The sequence below is a fragment of the Mytilus californianus genome, unplaced genomic scaffold, assembly GCF_021869535.1.
Source record: "Mytilus californianus isolate M0D057914Y unplaced genomic scaffold, xbMytCali1.0.p SCAF_11, whole genome shotgun sequence".
Classification (NCBI taxonomy): domain Eukaryota; kingdom Metazoa; phylum Mollusca; class Bivalvia; order Mytilida; family Mytilidae; genus Mytilus; species Mytilus californianus.
The window spans coordinates 39798752-39820299 of NW_026262593.1; the positions used below are offsets into that span (position 1 = coordinate 39798752).

At 32.2% G+C, this 21548-nt stretch overlaps 1 pseudogene; it reads right to left on the reverse strand.

Annotated features, from left to right (window-relative positions):
- Positions 1–6514: 6514 nt before the first annotated feature.
- LOC127720089 (P2X purinoceptor 7-like) lies at positions 6515–8882 on the reverse strand (annotated as a pseudogene).
- Positions 8883–21548: the final 12666 nt, after the last annotated feature.

Sequence of the window (21548 nt, forward strand, 5' to 3'; positions counted from 1 at the left end):
GAAATAAGTTAGGACCAGCAGAATTTCTTCAAAAACAACCAGGGAAAATGATTTTGAGAACTCTGCGATGTCTGCTTTATACAAAAACAATTCAGTTTGGTCACTTTAAAAAAATGGATAGACAAGATGTCCTTTTCAATCATATGCCAGACAAACATTGACAAATTCTTGTACAGTTTAAGATTATTCCTGAAAGTCAAATGGTTGGGCTTTAAGCCGGATTTGTTTAGCAAAATTGAGTTAGGACAGCATAAAGAAAAAAATGTCTTGAACACAGCGATTTCTTCCAAACCATTTTTCTTTGTTTTTACACCTATTGTATAATTGCATCCATGCCAAATCAGAGCACACTATATTACAGTCGTGTCTATCGTATCGGAACTAACGTATCTTAATTTTCTAATGAATCATCGTAAACTTCATTTATGTCATCCAACATAAAAAAAAATCAGCTAGTTTGGATGGCAAATTGAATTCTTATTTTATTGCTCCTTCTACAGAATATCTCCAGAAGAGTTCCAGATTCTTTTTTTTGGACTCTTCACCAGAAGACATTCTGGAGATGTACAGAAGAGACCAATAAAACATGCCCCAGTATTTGAATAAAAAAAGGGTGAGAACGGACCCAGGGGGCGAACGTGTGGCACTGGGGTGCGAACATGTAGGGTGCAAATGTGTATTGGGAGACCCTCATCAGGTAGCACCTGCCTTTAGATCAAAAAGGGGAAATCTGCAGGGGTGACAGGCATGCATCCCCATAAAACTGCAAAAGCATGGGTTGCAAGTAATTAAAAAGATAGGGAGAAGAAAGAAAACAAAGAAAGAAAATGTAAACATGCAATGCCAATGAATCATGCCCTCGACCTGCTTATATTTGTTTTAGACTTCAATTTACATATTAAATTGTCAGATGAAAATGTTTTCTTACAGCCTTACACTAAATTCAACAAGATATTCAAATCTCCTCCTTCATCGTATGTGTTTTAAAATATATATTCATCAACAACTTTTCATTGCATAAATAAATTAAATTTGCCGGGTTGTCGTCGTCTGCTTCAAATCATTATCCTTAAGAAGTTTGTTAAGACCGATTTCACTTTGTTAGTTTCAAACATTTAATTGATGAACATATTCAAGAACCTAAGAAAGAGAACCTCGCCCGTCAGGATACGGATAAAATCCGTATTTTCGACCTAGGTTTAGTTTGCCATCTACCATGACTCGCATGAGTGTCGGTATGAGTCCTTGGAGAACTCCGCCATGGCTTTGCCCTTTTTGTTAGATTGTTTGTCATTTCTAAATACATTATCAATGTACTGATTATGCCTATAATGGGTCCTCTATTGGAAATAAAATTTATCTTATCTTATCTTATAGAGTTCAGATGGGAAATAGTCATGTATGATGATGTTTCTGAATCTATATATCTGTTTTATTGTATCAATATTTTCCAAGAGATTTTTTTAAAAATTTTTATAGACTGAAATTTATGTTAAGATCTTTAAAGGCACTTTCATATGATTTTTTGTTTGGGGTATACTTTTCACGTGTACTTATGTTGTGGACTTTTAGTAATTGGCGATGACGAGGCTGCAGGTGCACCCGGACTACCTATGCAGCCAAAGCGTGTTTGTAGGTTACCTATAGGCAACCAAACAAGTTTGATGTTTTAATTGTTGTTGAGTTGAAGAAACTTGTTGACTATTTCGGCATCCCGCACTGGATGCAGTGCCAACCTAAATTTCTGTTATTCACGTTACTACGTACGTGATTTTGGTATAAACCTTGGCAGTCTGTTTGAAACGAAGTGTCGCATGTGTCAGACTCACGCATACTGCTTTGTTTCCAAGTGACATCTTTATTGCAGACTCCACATGGCCATCTTGGTGTTTTAGGTCCTGGATTTGTTTCAGTGTCATAATATAGATATAAGAAGATGTGGTATGCATGAGTGCCAATGAGACAACTCTCCATCCAAGTAAAAATTTATAAAAGTAACCATTATAGGTCACAGTACGGTCTTCAACACGGAGCCTTGGCTCACACCGAACAGTAAGCTATAAAGGGCCCCAAAAAATTACTAGTGTAAAACCATTCAAACGTGAAAACCAACGGTCTAATCTATATAAAAAAGGAGAAACGAGAAACACTTATGAACCACATCAACAAACGACAACTACTGAACATCAGATTCCTGACTTAGGACAGGTGCAAACAAATTTAATGCAGCGGGTTTAAACGTTTTAATGGTACCAAACCTTCATCCTTTTTCTGAAACAATAGTGTAACATCACAACATAGAAAGACACACTATAAAATATCAACTGAAATAGCTTAACTCAATCAAAGGACATATTAACACCATTTCACATACACTGAACAAATAAATTTGACCTATGACACAATGTAAATACAAAATAAATAAACTAAGGGAAGAATAATAAAAGTAACATGTTATATCGGTAAGAAATGTTAAACAATTAAAGAAAAACAATATGCTCGAACAAAAATACCATCCATTTGCAATAACTTTAAACACAGGTAAATGAAAATAATTTTGTTGTCATGTATACGTGTACAGTACCAATAGAGAAAGGAAATATTATTACAAAATAAATAATTTTGATGTTCATAGTACGAAGTGAAAATTTATAGTTATACCAAACACTTATAAAAGCTGTATATAGACCAGATATAACCCTGAATAACATTAAATAACAAAAAAGCAATACAATTAGTATCAACAGGTCAAATAAACAAGAAAGTACGATTTGAGAGTACTCGCAGTTACTGACAGCTAGTTAAAAGCCAAAACAATTAATAATAAAAAATCATGCATCAGAGACTAAAATCAACTAAAACACATCCCAGGGATTTAGTATTTTAACGTCATGGACAGTCAAAGAAGAAATGACTAGTGCAATGCCAAAAATAAATGTATCGACAGACAGTAGGATAGTTAGGAGTTTAACCTCTTTATAGATCTAAACGAACGTGGGTGTGTCTTTATACATCCCACTTGAAAAAAATACAAATTTAGTTATGTTTTAATTTGCTGATGACAAAATCGATATTAGTGCCAATGTAAACTATATTCAAAGATCTAATTACAACATTGGTAAGATAACCTTTACTAATAAGCCTGTTTAAATGTTCGATGAGTTTACACGGATCACATAGTGATTTCCGCGCTTTAAGTACAATATTACCGTAAAATTTAGGATGTGAAATACCGTTTTTGATCAGTTTTCTACAAGTACACCCAAATTTACTAATCAAATCTTTGTATCTATGAAAGAACTTAGCAAAAGTTTTACGTAATTTATGGTAACGAAATCCTTGATTTAATAATTTACCAGTGATGCATTGATTACGTTCGTTAAAATCTATGACATCACTATACACACGGGCATAACGAACGAGTTGGGATATATATACACCGTAAGGAACATCGCCGTCTAAAAAAGGAAAATTAACAATAGGGAATGAAAAATCGTCTCTTTTGTCGTAAATTTTCGTATGGAGTTTTCCTTTAGAGATTGAAATGTCCAAATCCAGTAAAGGACAACTACTGCTGTTTATGTTAGATTTAGTTAAAGTAAGTTCTATTGGGTAAATTTCGGTAGTATATTTAGAGAACTCTAGATTATTTAACGAAAAAATATCATCTAGATAACGGAAGGTATTGTTGAATGTATCAACCAAATGTAACAATGACGTGTCTTTACTGAGTTTGGTCATAAACTGAGATTCATAGCAATACAGGAATAAATCTGCTATTAATAACATAAGCATTTGCTATTACCACTGAGTAGAAACAGATATAGTTATATGGACTGGTCTTATTGAATGGCTTTTGCATATGAAGGATTAGTATGCAATTTTAATTGTCAACAAAGAATGTAAAGGAATTATCTAATGTAGGAAAATATTTAAAATACGCCACACAGATATAAAATTTTCAAGACAATCCTTTGAATGATTTATACTTTGTAGTCTTGCCTCCGATTGTATTTAAAATGTTCTGTTAGGATAAACATGTATATATTTATGATATATACCTATAAGCTGTATTGCTTCTGGTTTGAAATAATCTAAACTATATTAAATTTGCCTGCCTTGGTTTGACAGTACGTCAATAATGGGGTAGCGTTCTGATGGTACTTTTAAAAGTGTGCTATGAACTTTTTACACTATACTATCGTGATACAACTAGGAAATTACTCAATAAATAAGTATTGGGAATATGGTTGTATGCTTAAGGTAAACATGACCCATTAGTATTGATACACTACCTAACTGTAATTTTTGTGCAATGCTCGAATCAGAATGTGGTGCTCTTACACTAAGGTTGTTGATACTCAAGGGTAAGTTTTCGTCCCTTGGAAGACTCAAGGGCACAGGTATTTTACACATAGGAAGCCAAGTTAGTACGAGAGTTACAAGAGTTCAGAAGATAGTTCGTGTTTGCAAAATATTGTTACAATTTTCAACGGAAATTGAAAGTGTATGTGTAATAAAGATCTGTGTAAAAGGTCACTTTTAAAATCTTAAAGACATTCAGCAATATCTTAGGACTGACTTTTTACTTAATCAAAATTAAACGGATTCATAACTCTTATATTTGCCGAATCAGTGATATTCAAATCATATTGATTCTAAAATGTTATTATACCATAATGCTCGCTGCGGAAGCCTCTGTTGAGGACAATATTTCAACCAGAATTTAATTTGACACTTTGAACTTACTATGAAGTTTTCCGAAAAATAATAATACCCGTCATAAAAGGTATTTGTAAAAGACAATTTATGCAAACAAAATTATATGATTTTTATCTTTATCAATTCATTCCGATGGGTTGTCGGATGATTAATACATTTTGTATTTGTATATTTGTGGTTCTGTCTCAGTTGCAGTTGAAAGATCTTGATAATCAGTCCCACAAGCGGTGCCACAAAGTAAGGGTAAAATCTCGGCGGTTATCGAACATTTTAAATGGGGAGAAGGTCACTCCCTGATGATTTAACATGAATGACATTCAAATTTTACCCCAAAGTATGAAGCATTGAAAACTTTTTTCTTATTTTTATGAGTTTTTTTAAATTCTAATTTCTTTATCTATAGAAAATAAATAAACAAATAAATATGCTATTGGTTATACCCGTCATCACAATATAATGAATTTGTATTATTACTTGATATGCTTAGTTTTATTTTGCATACTAAACAAAGTCATTTGAAGAAGAAACTGGGATAACGGGGTATCCACAACATTAATCCATTCTATTTTTGGTAATATGTCAATAGCAGCAACCATATTAACCTACATATTTATTTTTGATCGTCAGCAAATTTAAATAAAAACCTGGGAAGAAATGTCTTGTTTACGTTTTGTAACTAAGTACTGGATGCTCTAGATATTTTCCATTCATGAATTAAGAAATGATTAAGCAGTCCGCACTATTATTTAAATCGAACACGTATACTGCACCCAAAGAGAACAAATCAAGGTTTGTTTATTGTTACGTGAACAATTTGATATTAATATTGCCAATTTATAGATGTATATAATAATAGTAACATCATTTTGAGTCTTTTTGTCACTTTAAATACTGATTCTTCAATTTATATTTTATTTAATGCAGAACTCAAATGTAAGTTCTGAGAAACCAATTGGAATCCTATTGGTATAGACAGACTGAGTATAGACGTTATGTATATGTGTTCATTGGTTCTACGGAATGTACCAACTTTAATAAGCTGAAGTTAAGATATAGTTGTTTGCCGTAAAGTATACAATGCGTGGCATAAACAAAAATCGATCAGCTCGAATATATTACCAGCAGTACAAGTCAAGAAATTGAAAAAGAAAACAAGTGTTCTGCTTGTTTAAATCATTGAGAGATAGCTCTTACTTTCTCTAAAATAGATGCAACTTAGATATTTTAAGGGGTCTTTTAAATGTTGTGCGTCATTATTTTTGAAATTCTATTCTATTCATAGAACCTAATGCATTCATTCTTTCAACGAATTCAATGTTTTAAATACTTTCACAGCGGATCTACGGATCTAGGAAATAGGACATAATCCCTTTATGTTGCCCCCTACTCCGCCACTGATTATAATACAAATTATTGGATCTTTAGACAAAGAAAATAGGACAATAAAGTAAGATATAAACTATGTTAAAATGTGAACTATATATTGAATGACTGACTAAATACTTGCGTGATGGGTCCAAGACCATTGCAATTCAAAGATATAGATGTAGACGAGACGAAACACAGGCTGAATCTAACTAAAAAAATAGAAGTTGATTGCAAGGAAACTGAAATAAGCCATCATTTTTTGTCAAAGAGCCTTTTCTGACTGTCCATCAGCCTCCATCATGTTCGTGTCTGTAAAAGGTCGATGTGAACAAACCTTCATGATTGTGTCTGTAACATCCTTAAAACATCAATTTCTAGTCCCACGGGATATATGAGATGTAATAACACAAAATTTGACATCAATTTGTCTTCCTAGTCTTATGATAAATAAAAAAAAAATCCATTTGACTAGCAGTTAGATTGTTCTACAGGAAGAATGTCAGAACAAGTGTAATGATTTTGTATGATATGCAGTGGATGTTCACTGTAAACTTTTACATGTGAATTATATTGATGAGTTTTGCAGGCTTTTTTCATGTTGATTATTGTGAAGGAATGTCAACCTTGATTTTTGTTTAGCATTGAAAAACAAAAACTTGTTATAAGGTACACCTTTATAAGGTACACCTTTATTATTTTATTTATTCTTTAAAACAGGATCTACTGTGCAAAAACAAAAAGTCAATATTTTTATTAATACAAGTGTTTCATTCAGAATAAATAGTTACAAAAAGTAATCAGTCCAAACTTAATTTATACAACTGCATATTTGAAGCCACAGTATTCTTCAGATGGGAAACTGTCCCTAATTTTTTTTCACAACACATGCAGGCAAGATCTTTCTGTTGTGACGTCCAAGGCGATGCCATATCCACTGCACAAATCTTCTATATGCCATAAACCTATATTTCCTACAAAACAAAACATCAATTATATTCATATACAACTTTCAGTAGCTTACTCTAAACTGATATGTTAATATATTCATCAAGCATACAATGTTAGTTAGAAAGAAAAATTTCTTAACATTTTTTTTTTTCATTTTCAAAAGACCGAAACATTTTAATTCCGTTGTACCTGTCATTTTGTATTGTATTATGGTTAAAAAGAAATATTTAAGATTGATAAATATTACCTAAGGTGTACTGCCATGTATATATTTTCTACCTATGTATATTATTATAATGACACGAAAGAACTTGGGCCTTTCTACATGTTCAATATGCTTTGAAATATATTATGTATAAACAAATTGTATCTGTGATATTTGAATTATGAATTTATCTGTGATATTAAATTATTATTTAATTCATGTTATTTTCTTTATTAAATGGTCAATGATTGTACTTACTCTATGTACAATTAAAAATGTTGAAGTCACTAGTATTGTCTCGAAAACAGTGAATGATCATCATGAACATGGATCAATAAAACAATAACTGATTTGAAATTGGTACATCATGAACAAGAACCTAGCCTACTACTATCATGACTTATTTCAAAACTTACTCATTGATGGGTTCATTGTCGTCAAAGGGACCAACATGCTCCATGTATGCATACATGCTGACTTGCAACACATGACGGTTTAAGCAGTTTGCAATAAAGATCTCATGCTCTGTGATGCAGTTTAAGTCATCTGGTTGCATTAAATAGCTTACAGCTGATATGTCTGAACAGCATACACATTCATCTGCTGTTGTCATGGAATGGCAGTTTCCACAATCACACCTATAACATGGAAAGAAAAAAACTTATTTATATGAAACCAGCAGTACACAAAACACAATATAGAAAATGTTAAAACGCAAGAGTATGTTTCACAAATAAACTTTTGGCCAAGGTTGATCATAAGCAGGTGCGGATCCTAACCCAGGATAAAAAAAGGGGGGGGGGGGCAACTATGTGTCCCCCATTCAAATGAATTGATTGTGGAGGTATATATATCTTGAATTAAACTCTATAAAAAAAAGCAATATATCATATAAATGTGGTAATGTCTAATGCATTTATACGTTGGTATTTTATGCTCATCAAATCTAATAATATATATATATATATAGTATATATGGACACTATTTTCTTCCCATTGCCAAAATTTTATTACTATTGACAGAACGTCTAGTGACTGGTTTACCCCAAAACTTCTTCAGGTGTTTTGTTTATACAATAGATAACAGGGATAATATTTTCTTCCCACTGCCCATTTATTATTTTTGACAGTTCGTAATGTCGTATATAAATGAAGCTGTAACTGTATTTCAGAAGAATAAAAACGTCGATCTATATATAGTGCCTGTGCGTTGTTCCAGGGCAGAGCACAGGGGTACCCCTGTGGGCAGAGTGAAACGAACTATTTTCGATGGATATATTCATCGTAAAAAATCAGAAATTTATATTTTCTTAATTGTTTTAAATGCATCTGCCATTAATAAAACACTGAAAGTGTTGGGTTTCAAATATATTTATTATACGAACCAATTTGTGTTTACAAGGCGATCGGCATTGCTTGAAAGATCGTCAATGTCGGACTCTTCGGATGACGAATTTATATCTTCTACTTGATTATTTTCAACAAGTAACGGCTCAAACTGATACGGTCGAATATCTAAAGTTTGAGAGTTGTCTTGAAAACTGCTGTCAACACCGTCCATTGTTTAATTATGCAGAAATGTGATCGACTTCGTCCATATTGAGACATTTTCTCAGCTTGGATCCACTGACGTCATCACGATCACCTATATCTAATTAAAAATCAAAGATTACGACAAGCGCTGGATTATTTGACCATAAAAAGGCCGTTTAATGAGGTTTTGACAAGAAAAATTTATTTAAATATGTTTTTTGACCAATATTAATTAATTAATTAAAAAAAAAAAAATTGTGTCACGTCTCCTTTAACGATACCAATCTTATTGTACCAAATGCGCATTTCGACAATTAATTTGTCTCTTCGATAACTTGAAAATAAAACACATTGATAATTTGTATATCGATAAGGATTTTGCTAGAATATTTTTCTTCTTCCCTACCCCATCAATCATTTTATTTGTTTCATCATTAATAATATTTTCAATTTGAATCTTTGCAAGTAAGGCTTAGGAAAACAAAAACATACATTCTTTTCTATTTCGGTAATTTAATCTATTTTTTTATTTCATATCCATGTTATATCCGGGAGTGTAAAAGAATAAACATTAGACATGCTGGTTACTAGGAAATCAGTGCTATTTTCAACCTATTCATAAATTTAAATTCCCCCATTTCTATTCATAAAGTACCTAATATTAAAATACTAAGTATAATTTATGTTTATTCATGATTAACTGAACAAGTCGGTCTGAAAAGGAAATAACGAATGTCATGCATGCATCGTGCTGCATAATAATGCCTAGACAAAATAACAATACTCCCTTAAAGTTATAAACATGGTAATATGATATTGAAATTATAATCGAGGGGATGAAATGTTCACTTCTAAAAAGTGTAAATTTGTAATTATCTTTTGAATTATGATAATACAATTCTTTGAAAATTCCCTTGCTTTTCGGGTATTTTCCGTCATCATGGTCATTTGGGAAAGTAAATTTTGATTTTTAGGGAATATTTTAAACTGATTTAAAATATATGATTGAGTTAGATCCACAGAAACACGGGCTGTATTTATTATACTCTATTCAGTATGTATTTATTGTTTATTTTTCATTTTTTATTTCATTTGTTTTCGGGATAGACGAGTTGTTCTATTAAACATTTTAAAGAAAAATGGCTTTTGCTTTTGGATTGCAAAAGTACCAAAAAGACAACATAAATGTTTACAAAGCTAGCTTTTCTTATTCTTTTAAATCAAAGATATGGACAAGAAGAAGAAGAAGAAGAATCGTTTAAGATTGATTGATTGATTGGTGTTTAACGCCACTTTCAACACTCTTGTGCTATTTCGTGGCGGTCAGTTTTTATTGGTGGAGGAAGCCGGAGTGCCCGGAGAGAACCACCGACCTTCGGTAGGAAAACTGACAATCCTAGTCAATTACGATTGGAGTCGATTGCACCTGCCCCGTGCAGGATTCGAACTCACAACCTCAGTGTTGACTGGCTAGTGATACAGTAGTTCGACTACTTAGACCACTCGACCACCGAGACCCCCGAATCGTTTAAGAAGATACAAATCAAGGCAACAAACAAAGATGATGGTATCAGAGGCGGATTATGGGGGGAGGGGGGCAGGGGGCCCGGCCCCCCCCTTTTGTTGGAAAATTTGGTTTATTATATAGGGAATCACTGAAGCATGACTGGAGCGGGCCCCCTCTTAGGCAGTCAGTGGGACCCCACTTATGAAAGTTTCTGGATCCGCCACTGGGTATCGCATGATCTTAAACATGAGCGAGATGGGTTGCTTCTTCGGCAAGACAAGCATCTCCTGTTATTTATGCATCACCCGCCATGCCAATCCATACTCAGTCAAAAAGTCACAATCGATAATAAATGGACACAATTGGTAACACTACAGGGCAGATCTAAAGATCTAAGACCGCATAAACATGTCGCTATACTGAGTGGAGACACAGACACATCGTATAGGTCAACCAATTCGTGGTGGTGGCAATAAAACTTATTTAGTGTTGATTTCAGTCGTTTTTCTCATAACTCTTTTGGAGCAGTTTTGTTTAAAGACCACACCCCTGTCGATGAAGTGCGTCGTATAGCGTGAACATGCACGATCATAACGTATTAATTGAGGTACTTTAACACCAGACGATTGGGCAGGGGGTATTTTGTTTAATTAAGAAATGACTAAGAAACTAAGGTATTAACTTTCTCAGGCAAAATCTAAGCTTAATTTGGCTATTCTTTTGGGTCCTTTTTGGTCATAAAGCCTCAATGTTCCTACGTTTTACACGTTCTGGGCTTCAAATGTTTGGTTTAGAGCGTTCCTGGTGAAGGCAATCCAAGAAAAGGGCTTAAATTTGGACCCATGAAATTTGTAGAAGCGTTATTTTCATTTACTGTTGAGAAATATAGAAATTGACAATTGGACAGTTGAAATCATTACGTTTGACATAGAATCTAGTTAGAAATCGTACATCTGTAGTAATATCGGGAGGGGGATCACGGCATCAAGCAGAGATTGTAGTTTCGGTAATATCCTTCATCTCAAGTTCATTAGGTATTAGACAGAGTAATCGGTCTCTTGTGTGGCAAGAGACAGATTATTCGGTCTAATTGGATATGAGATGCAAACACTCACTGATTGCGTTCGAAATGTGGGTTATTGGGTGACAGGACTGAACCTATATATCTCAAAGTGAAATTAAAGAACTTCACGATACCATTCTTTTTATTGTTGAGAGTATGAATTTTATGAATTCTGCTTCATTTGAGTACAAAAACAAGTCGGCTAGTAGAGATGCATAATTAGTAACCAACAGAATACCGACTGTATCAATTAATCCACAACACTCAACAAATATGTTGTCATCAAAATGCCAGCATTTTGGATATGTGATCTTTGGTTTATTTGTTGTTGGAATCAGTGTGGTCACAAAGTAAGTTTTTTCTCTCACAGAGGACAAGGATGTTAAAAGTCAAACGTCACTATACGGCATAGGAAAGGGAATACAACGATGCTTAAGATTTACTTATATCAATTGTTGTCACAAACACTTTCATAAGAAAGTGGTAATCTGATACACACCGTTCTCCACACGATATGTAACATAAAAAACTCAAGAGATCTTAAATTGACTGGTTATCAAACAACGAGTACCAAAACACAACTAAACTTGCAAAATGGTGGTTACAAATTAATCGGCTTCAGAACTTATCATGACTAGCATATTTTACATGTTTGGAGCAACAACACAAGTATGACCGATAAAATGTCTATTCTAATCTGTGTTAGGAGAATTGCTAACCTTTTTCATCTGCTTTCGAATATTTGCAAGAGTGATTAAGACATACCGGTATCAAGTTTTATGTTCTATTAAAATTTAAAATTCATGCATTCAAAGACACATTTAAAAAGTATGATGGAAAATGAGTATAAATATTTTTAATCTTTCAAGAACCCAGAGATTGGGGATAAGTTTTCCTCTCTTCATGTCAAATATGCCGTTGTTTCAGCAGAAAAAGCATAAAACATTTTTATTTATATGTAATTGATGCAATTTTCATGTGTAACAATTTAAGCTTTAGCTTGGAAATAAAGAAAAAACGATGTGGTAAGATTGTCCATAAATAAAAATAAAACAGAGGACAAATTTGTTAGCAATTAATCGTCACCATATGACACAGGAAAGAGCATACAACGATACATATGAATCAAACTGACTGCCTAATTCATCTGTTGTCCCATTCATTTGTTCATTCAATCTGTTACACACCGTTCTCCACACGATATGCAACATAACAAATTCAAGAGATCTTAAATTGACAAGGGTATCATACAAACGGTTACCAAAAACAAAACTAAACCTGCAAAATGGTGGTTATAAACTATTCGGCTTTATAACCTTTCATGACTAACAGATCTTACATCTGTGGAGCAACAAGACAAGTATGACCGATAAAATATCTATTCTGTTCTGAGTCAGGAGAATTGCCAGCCTTCTTCGTTTTCTTTCGAATATTTGCAACAGTGATTAAAACATATCAGTTTTATGTTCTATTAAAATCTTTAATTCATAAAAAAAACGTATATTTTTTCTTTCTTTTATTTTACACATTCTTGTTAGACAAACTATTTAGTTGTGTGTTACATCAAATTTGTTTTAGAAATAAAATCACCTATAAATAATTCCCGCTCTCGTTAAACTACCCATTGTTGCTGGTTTTGACCATGAATATTGCAAAAGAGGAAATATATACTCTTTCCGTGTTCTACGTCAGGCAGTGTTTTACGAATGGCCATCTTATCTGAATATGTGTTTAGTTTGTTGTTTGCATACTCAAATTCTGAGTTTGTTTGTTATTGTTTGCAGAGAAGTTTTCTCGTGCTTATTTTGTCATAGCAGAAAACATTGTATGCCACACAACAAACGTGACTGTTTTGCAAATGTTAAAGAGTTCAACAGGCTCAACATAATGGCTATTCGTTGCAATGTCTTATGGTTCATGTTTTTGTAATGTTATTGTGGGCTGTCTGGCTTTTTAAATGCATCCTTCACATTTGGTATTTCTTTCATTGTTAGTTATTTTCAGGAAATTGTTCTTAATAAAAAGATAATCAGAACTTCGGAAAAGAGCTTTATTTATGCAACATATTTCATAATGCTGACAGCAAAACACCCGAGAAAATGTAGAACCATATAGATATTTTCCTTCCCATCAAGTCTTAGTCCTCAACCATACTATATCACCTTGTTCCAATACAATCGGAAATACTTGGCTCATATTGGATTCATTTCCTCCTGATCCATCTGCGACTAGCTAAAATATTATGTTACCATTCACAACCAGATCCAATGCTATTTTTTGCCCAGCATGATTTTCTGCGAAAGTTGTCACAGATATGAGATAAATTCCCCTTTTCGGGGATATGAAATGTCCATGCCTTGCATCATACCCATTTCCTACATTTGTAATGACTTTGTCGTACTCAATTGTTTGCTGTGTTTCCAAATTTGAAATGGTGTGTGTAAGTGTTGCACAAAAGGCTACGTGATCTGTTGTAGGCGGGTCATTGGCTAAAATGATAAATGGATAGGTAATACAAACTATCATATGTTGTTGTTAAACAGTCGGTTTACCGTGGTTAAGCATGAGCCAGATGAACCAAAACTGAAAACTTAATCTTAATGTTACATGAGCACACGGGTTTCCTTTCCTTTCTAGAAGCCTGAGGTTATGGTGATTTATCACTCTTCAAGACGTATATTTTGTTTTTCCAGCATACAAAGCCAAAAATGTTTGGATTTTTTTGTTTGCAAAATCATTATTTGGAATGCTTAACAGAATAACTTAGAATTCACAGCAAATTTGGGATCCAAGACAAACCCCTACATCATTCACAAAAGAAGAGATCTAAGAAAATCGCACATCAATCCTTCTCTCCTTTGGTATCAACATCAATCAAGACGATGAAAACTTTATAAAAATACTTATAAAGAACGATATATAGTCGGTCGTCTTCATGTTCGACTAATCATCTTTCTAAAGTAATAATACCATTTTGACCACAGTATAAAATGGCCTTAAAAAATATTGTGCTGAGGTATACACAACCAGGTGTCAATCAGATGCAGATTCTTAAACAAAAAATATCTATTCCAAATCCTTCGATCACAAACAGTACAATTTTGCAGTATTATCAAAACTTGTTCTACGCTCTACACCAATGTTTTTCGTGCTCAATTGACAGACAGACTACATCTTCCCATTACAGAGTACTATAAAAATGGGGAAAATAATATTTGTTTTAGGTCATGAAAAATCTCACTTTGTGCGGAAACACGCTGATTCCAAAATGTTATGCACCGAAGATACTATCATCAAACGCTGGACATTTTGATCGACAATTTATTTGTTAAGTTTGGTGGATTGAAATTTTTACAATCAGTCGATTAATTGTGCACCCTAACTGGTATTCTATTCTAGTACTCACATGAAGCAGAATTCACACAAAACCTTCTCAAAGACAAGACAAAATAGCATATTGCCAGTATATAAAAATAATGAGATGTAGTGCGATTGTCAATAATATAACTAGCCTAATATGATTTTTGAAAAGGACGTAAAAAATTCTTCATTTTGGGAATATTTTAATTGCGTAATACATAAATGAAAAGAGTTTTCTCACAATACTTTAAATAAACGTTGTGTAGTGTCATGTTGACATATCAAAAGAGGGTCATCATATGCAGTTAACATCTCTTCCTCTGGAGATCAAGAAAAGTGTTTTCACATATCAATTAATATTTTCACACCAACAATGAAACGACACTAAACGCAAATTCAAATAAATGATGACATTCCTAATTTTAGCATTACAAATTTTGCTATTAATTGATAAGCTTCTTTTTTATATTTATTTTAAATCATTTACGATTCTGTCACCAAACAATAAAGTTTGTTTTCTATCATACCAATACATTTCGTGTATATAACTGTTAGTATATCAGATCAACATGTAAGAATCTAATGGAAGTTAACAAAAATAATACTGTATAAGTACAACTTAACATATATGCAACATGAAATGTTGAAATTCTTGCGAAACATATCTTTTCTTAATTCCCACCATGCATTATTTGAGCATAAGCCAGAAAAAAATATGCAAAAAGTGCTAAAAACTGTTATTATACTTCACGTAAAAATGCCATATTTTGATTGGCTATAATACGAGGGTGTTAATTTACTCTATCACATGGCTGAGCGGGTGGCAATTTTTTTGAATGTCATCCTCTCTTCCAGACCAATAAAAAAAATCGATAATTTAAAGGACAATGAATTGAATTTACATACAATCCTTAAGTTCTGCGTTTTGGCTCAGATTTTATTATTTGACTTTCAAATTAAAAAATAAAACATCTTGCCTCACTTTTGTAGTTTTTTCTAATACACGTAACGTTGTTATGTACGTGACGTCACGGAAAATACTTTTACAATAAAATAATCTGTAAAAGACAATAATGATGGGACATTCAGTATAATAAATTAAATAACACACAGCTGAGAGGGTGATAGAGCAGATTGGTACTCCTCGAAATAGCATTGTCAACCTTGGCTTCGCCGCGGTTGACAATGTTTTCTCGGGGTAACAATCTGCTCTATCACCCTCTCAGCTATGTGTTATTTATATATTGCTGTATGTATTATCCAAAAGGGCAAGTTCCACGATCAACTGAAAAATTGAAAGTAATGTATGTAATGTTGGACTGTTTTTAATTTTATACGATATCAATATAAATGGTTAAGATTTTAAAACCAGACAAATTGATATATAACGTGAACAAATATTAATCATAATTCAAATATAATAACATTTCAGAGAAGACAGAGAAGGAAGAAATTAGCATTACCATTAATTTCAGAAAACCCCTTTTCAATCAAACATTGAAACTAAGCTCATCTTTGAATCATATATCATGTCTCATAAAAATATATATCTAGTGTTTGAAATAGCCGTTTGCACTTATCTGGGTGTTCAGTTATGTTAAATAAGTACGAAATTATAATTTGTACACCAGACACCAGACATAACACTCATCAGTTGTACTCGAATTAAAGCAGTTGGAAGGTCAAATCAAATACAAAGAAGTAGAGCTTTAGAAAACGAAAATTTTATGCCAACATACGGCTACGCAATCTATACCTTTTTCAGATAATTTCTGTTCAGTTTGGTGGTTTTCTTTTGCTCAATCTTTAGATTTTTTTAAATCAAATTAAGAAATGTTTTAGTCTCCTCGTCTTTTTTAAACTATGGTTTTTCTTTCTTATAATATATGTACAATTTTGTCATCTTCAAATTGGTAGTTTTCAATTTTACCAGCATGCACGCATTGTTGACGTCTTGTTCGTGTTGTGCAAATTTTATAAAAAATTCAAAAACAAATCAATCGTTTTCCTTCTAATTTTTTTATTGACCTATTGGTGTTCAGATTACAGTGTATACATACATTGTTTCAAGACATAAGTTAGTAAAATATATGACATTGTTATAGTGTGACTAAGAAATAATAAGGATTTACAAGTCATCGGTGCATATACAGTTAGTGTATATAAAACTATCTTTAGATTACTTTCTTTCTGTTTGTTCATGTTATTCATAATGCAAATTACAGACCCTGCGTATAAATATCACAGTATTTTAATATAATAAAATGTGAATGAATATCAAGATTGAATGATAGTATTTACAAATTAAAAACATATTTAAATACATTAAATAATTGAGCCAAAACATTAATCGGCAGTTAATTAAGTTGTTAGTTAGTACCCTTGCAAATTGGCAAAAATAATAAACGGCAAATATAATAATGCTTTATAAAATTGATGATGCTGATTAAGTATCCAATTGGTGACATTCTTCACAATATTTTATTTATATGGTAGTGATGTCAACACAATAAATGCAAACACAAACAAAAAAAAGTACATTTAACTTGAATATAGCATGTTTGTTGTATTTGGTACGTATATTCCATTGAGGTTTGACATTTTACTTGAGGATTTTAATCAATCTAAACAAAATAACACTATTCATACAATATTTTATAAAAACATGTCGCTCTCTCTGTTTTATTTACGGGCGCAAATTAATTTGGTGTATTCTAACGTAATTCTTACTTTCGTATATTTTTTTTTTATTAACTTCGTTAGCTCTAGTGTCACTAGTATAGCAAATTTAGGAAATTAAATTAGATATGACATTCGATTTCATTTTGGTCTTTAGTGAATAAGGACACACGATACGGGCCTTATTTTGGTATTATATTTTACTGAAGTTTGAAATTTACATTAATGTTTATGTTAAAGATCAATTTATACAACACTTAAAAAACATCAAAGGTTTTAATCATGTTGCAATAAATTGAGTATGGATGTCATAAACAGTAGCTAACTGATGTTCAAATCTCGTAATATAAAAATAAGTAGATGTCCATGAGACAACTGTCCAACAGGGACCAAATGACGTAGAAGTTACCGTACGGTCTTGTGAGCTGAGCAAAACCCATAGCGCATACAAGGCCCCGAAAATTATTATGAATTTGTATAAATTTTCGAGTATCTACATAATTTATTTTATTAATTCGTACGTTAATTTCTTTCTTTTTTTGACATAACCAAACACGCAGATTAGTAAAAGGCTATACCAAACGCCAAATATTTATTTTTCTATGACGTACAATAATTTCCCTCTTTTTGCAATTGTTCATCCTTTCGTAAAACTATTTGATTCATAGATGAGTTTAGTTTCAATATTCGATTTGAAAAGGGGCTTTCTCAAAGTAATGGTGTCATGAATTTCTTTTTTTTTTGTCTGAAATTTATAAATATTTTAATTATGATAAATATTTGTTAGCTTTTGATAAAATGTCACATTTTTTTGTAATATTTTGTCCGTTTTGAAAATCTTAATTATCAACATACCTCATTATGATACATTACACGTTACCTAAGGATGTAGAAGAACCGAAACAGGCGAAGCGCTATATGACCAAAAATCCCTAAAAACAATAGCCATCTAAGGTCAACTTTGCCTGAGGACGTTGAAACCTTAGTTCTTCTGATTTCTAGATTCATTGTAACAATACAACTGCTATATCATCTTCAAATTTGTAGACTTTTTTGTTAGCATGTACGCTTTTTTGACGTTTTGTTGGTTTTTTTTCAAAATTTATAGAAAACTGAGCAAGAAACTGTCTAAATAGAAATCAATCTCTTTATAATTATTTGTTCTCGTTATTCATAATAAAAATTGCAGACCCCTATATTTAGAAATCACAGTATTTGAATATAAACAATTTTGAATGAATGTCAAGGTTGAATGATAGTATTTACAAAATAAATGCATTTAAATACAACACTTGCTTGGGGAAAAACCTAAATCGGCAGTTCTTTGAATTGTTAGTATGTACCCTTGGCAAATTGGCAAAAATAAAAAAATAAATAAAAACACCTTGTTAACTAGTTGTGCTTTATAAAATTGGGAATGCTGATTAAGTTTCCCTAAGGGGATTTTTGAAAACATTATTACAATGTTTTTGTATCTATGACCGTGATCTCAAATCAATAGATGGAAATAAAAACTAGTAAGTATACATAACTTAAAATATGGCGTGTTATATTTGACATATATATTTTGTTGTATTATTGATATTTTACATGTTGATTTTAATCAAACAAATAAAAAATATCGTTTTTCATACAAAATTTTAAATAAACAAATATCCCGCTCCATTTCATGTTTAGAAGGAAATGCAAGACGAACAACACATTAATTCGATGTGGCCTTATGTAACTCTCATTTTCATACGCTTTTTATTGATTGAACTCATTCGCGTTTGTGTCACTAGTATGACAAATTAAAGAAATTGAATTAAAAATGACATGCAATTCAATTATAGTCTTTTATGACTAAGGACATACAATACTGGCTTTATTTGAGGTAATAACTTATTTCCGATATGATTGAAATTTATATAGTAAAATATTCTAAAAAGTAAAGTAGTTTAGGATTCATCATGCGACAATAAATTTAGTGTTTATGTCTTGAAAGCCTGTCTCACTGAGGCCTGTCTACACGTTTTGGTGAAAAATATTCAACCACTAGGTCGATATCTTTGCTGTTGGGGTTTACCTCCCCAAGGGTATCACCAGCCTAGTGGTAAGCAATTTGCACTTTTGTGCTGACATTAAATATCATTGGTATTTTCATTTTCTGTAAATATTGAAATATTCAAAACACTAAGGCGTTTCTACCACAGGTCACATGATAGATTGCCTTCACCGAATTTACCACATCTATTCGGAATATTTGGTTATCAATTTTCTTCAACTTTGTTTTTGATTTGGCTTTCAAACTGTTTTGATTCGAGCGACACGTGGTCAATGATTCTTAGGTAGACGAAACGCCCGTCTGGCGTACCATATTACTTGCCTGGTCACGTCTGGCGTACCAAATTACTTGCCTGGTCACTTTGATGAGTTTATACATAAGTTTTGGGTTAATTTAGAGTAACCATTTTCCTTTGAAATTTAAATAACTGTCACTGCCACAATAATATCAACAATGAGAAGCTTAATTTGTTAAAACGTCAAATAGCATAGATACGATATACTTTAGTGAAGAGAGGGAAGCAATTATTTGGCCTGTGAAATCGCCAATTTTAATAAAACCTCCGACCCTTAAAAATTATGTTTATGGTATTGCTAAATGAATGGACTGATGTAATCTTGGCACTTTTTTTACATAAAACATTATCGGATGTCATTAAAATGTCGAAACGTGACGTTTGTGACCGAAAGTGGACATTTTACACAGATATTTTGGCAGAAAAAAAAATTAGTGTACCCTCATTAACTTCTTTGTATAAAACAACGTGTAGCAAAATATATTTAGGATTAAAACCTTGGCTTATATCTAAATGCATATGACAAGATCTTAAACAGTAAACTCACAAAAATACTGAACTCCGAGGAAAATTCAAAAAGGAAAGTCCCTAATCAAATGACAAAATCAAAAGCTAAAACACATCAAACGAATGGATAACAACTGTCATATTTCTGACTTGGCTATTTTTGCAGATCTTCTTTTTTTTTTTTTAGATTTTTGTTAAATTTAAAACGAATGCTTTAAGGCAAATTATAACTATACAATGTCATACTTATAACTGACGAACATCTTGAGGCTGTTATTTGATAAAAAAGACGGTTTTTTATTCAAACTAAAGGAGAAAAATATCTTATCATACTTTCTGCTTTGCTTAAAAAATTCTTCGATTACATTATATATATAAGTAGGATATGTGGTTATAACTGTCAATTAGACAACTATCCAGTAAGACCAAAGATTGTGAACAATTAATGAGGTCACCGCACAGTCTTCAACAACAAGCAAAACCCATACTGTAGGGAAAGCTATAAAAGGTCCCGGGATGACAAAGGGCGGAACAAAATGTTTATATTATTGAAAATTTGTATTGTGTTTGGAGATTTTGGAATATAGACCATTGGAATTTTAAAGAATGGTAGACCTGACCTGGTCTAGTTTATCCCATTACAGCGTTTTTGAAGGCCGTCTTTAACAGTACTGGGAATAGTAATAAATATTTTAGAAAGGTGGCATATCTAGAACATCATCTATAGATAAGAGTCTGATATGTCATGTATATTTCTAAATAAGGGTTTTTGTGGAGTTTTAGTATCCAATATCAGACAATTCCTATTGTGACCTTTTAGCCTCTTTTGATCAAAGTTTTCTTGAAAATGTAATTTCAAAATTTCGCAGGTCAATTGCTAGGAACGAAAAATAGAGTATAGTAAATAGTTGAGTCAGAAGTGTAACAATTACCATGGGATTCGACTAAGATTCCGTCATGGGTATTAATCATTTGTACATGATGCACAGTGCCTTACCAAAAAAAGCAACCTACACGATGATGGAACATACAAACGATATACATTAACACAAACAAATTTAAGTGGTCAAAATAACTAAGAAAAGAAAGACAAATGAAATCATTAAAAGCATTAAAATAATAAAAATAATAAAGTATTATTCTTCAAATTTACTTATTTACTGAAAACAAATGAACCATCATGATCTATGGAATAAAGTTGAAAACAATAATTGATTGATTGGTGTTTGCTTTACGTCCAGTGGCATATATTTCATGCGTGGTTAGGACGATTAAAACAATTAGGAAACAATCTTTTTGACTAGTAAAACATTTAGA